Genomic DNA, 1925 nt, shown 5'->3' with positions numbered 1-1925 from the left:
ACCCTTTACTCCTCTGAGGTCAAACTCTCTCCCTTCGTCACGGGCAGAGGCAAGCGCAGGCACGCAAAAAAAAAAAGGCCAGCCTGATTTATTAGCCTAATTCCCTTTGCCAGTGGTGATGGGGAATAGCACGGTGCCCAGTGCAGTAATTGGCAAATTAAATCAAATGAGATGTCACTGCAAATGTAATGGTAAAACACATCCATGGCGGAGCAACTGTAACTGCAGAATGAAGTGGGATAGACCTGACAGTTCCTCAGAGATGAGACAAAAGCCTGTTTGGCAGGGCGACCAGAGGAAGTCGTCTTGGCTGATTCTGATTTTGATTTCCTTTTCTTTCTTTTTTCTCTCTCTCTCTCTCTCTGTCTCTCTATCTCTCTCTCTCTCTCTTGTCAATTGTGAGTGTAAGCTTATTGCAGATGGCACGCAATCAAGAATAAAGCAAATTTGGAGCCTTGATGTGATTGTAAAACATTCGCATGACACGAAAGCATATCTGCTCATGACTGTTAACGGCAAATAATGATCGTAATGCTGTCATCCTACATGTAGCTACTGATATTGTGCAGCCATAACTAGATGAAGCAACACTTGATTATCATGTCATCTTAGCAGTGCTGTCATAATCTCTCAACGGTGTCCCTGCATGCCTCTTGATAAGTTGTGTGCTGTGAATCTCACCCGACCGGTTTTGAGTGGTGCTCATCATCATTACATCATGTTTATGTAATCATCACAGGAGCGTTTGTGCGTGCGTAGATCCCAGTGTCCACGGTAAAGGCAGATCATTAGCTGCGAATGGGGACCACATGCACCCGAGTGCACTTTTTGATGTCTGTCGGCCGTGAACTGCATGTCGTAGTGTTTGTAATTGTTGCCAGGCTTAAGATCAGTGTGGTTTCATGATCGGTTCAATAACCACGTGTCCTCCTCACACGTGGGGACTTCTCTGGATAAATACAGTCGACTGTCCTCAGAGATTAAAGTCAGACCGTCTTAAGAAACCACGGTATTGATTCCAAGGGCCCTTGTTGCTTTTCTGTGGCTTCTTGTTATGAGAAATCTTTTATGGTATAGCGGTAATCTGATTTTCTGTTGGTTTGATTACTCTAGGCTTAGGCAATCATGTAATGATCTTATGCACCAACTTGTCCAAGTAAAACATTAAAATATTTTATTTATCTATTTATTTACTTAAGTAAATAAATGGAACAGACTCAATGTTAAATAAAAACAGAAAAAGATGTACAGTACCATTCAAAAGTTTGGGGTCAGCACGATTTTCTTAAATATTTTTAAAAGACGTCTTATGTGCTCACCATATTTGATCAAAAATTTATTTATTTGATCAAAAATACAGTAAAAACAGTAATATTTTGAAATACTATTGTCATTTAAAGTAACTTATATTTTAAAATGTAATTTATTCCTTTGATGGCAAAGCTGAATTTTCAGTGACCATGCTGATTAGCTGCTCATTTGCATGCTTATTATTTCAATGTTGAAAACAGTTGTGGTTATTAATAATAAACTGTAATGCCTGTTTTTTAAGATTCTTTGATTAATAGACAGTTCAAAAGAACAGCATTTATTTGAAACAGAATTTTTTTGTAAAATTATAAAACGATTTGACTGTCAATTTATTGCATCCTTGCTGACTGAAAGAGTTAATTAAAAATAGAAAATAATAATAAAATACTGACTTCAAACATTTGAATGCTAAGGTAGATACAGTCAGGAACATTTCAAAGTAGTATAGAGTTCATGTTTACATCAATTAATTTATAATTAAGCATGACTTTAAAAATAGCTGTAATGCTTTGAAATGTTTCTGACCATATCGACATCTTTTCTATTTATTGGGCAATAAATACATAAATAAACTGTTGTGACACTACTGTACATTCAGTGACATCAGAGATTTT

General features: G+C 36.8%; 1 protein-coding gene across 5 annotated transcripts in view; it reads left to right on the top strand.

Moving 5' to 3' along the window:
* The window catches only part of LOC107685930 (RNA binding protein fox-1 homolog 1-like), a 171668-nt gene that overhangs the window by 158851 nt on the left and 10892 nt on the right, over positions 1 to 1925 (top strand). The gene's annotated exons all lie outside the window — the stretch shown is intronic.

This window comes from Sinocyclocheilus anshuiensis, unplaced genomic scaffold, assembly GCF_001515605.1.
Source record: "Sinocyclocheilus anshuiensis isolate Anshui unplaced genomic scaffold, SAMN03320099.WGS_v1.1 scaffold701, whole genome shotgun sequence".
Lineage (NCBI taxonomy): Eukaryota > Metazoa > Chordata > Actinopteri > Cypriniformes > Cyprinidae > Sinocyclocheilus > Sinocyclocheilus anshuiensis.
This window is presented reverse-complemented; position numbering and strand designations above follow the sequence as displayed.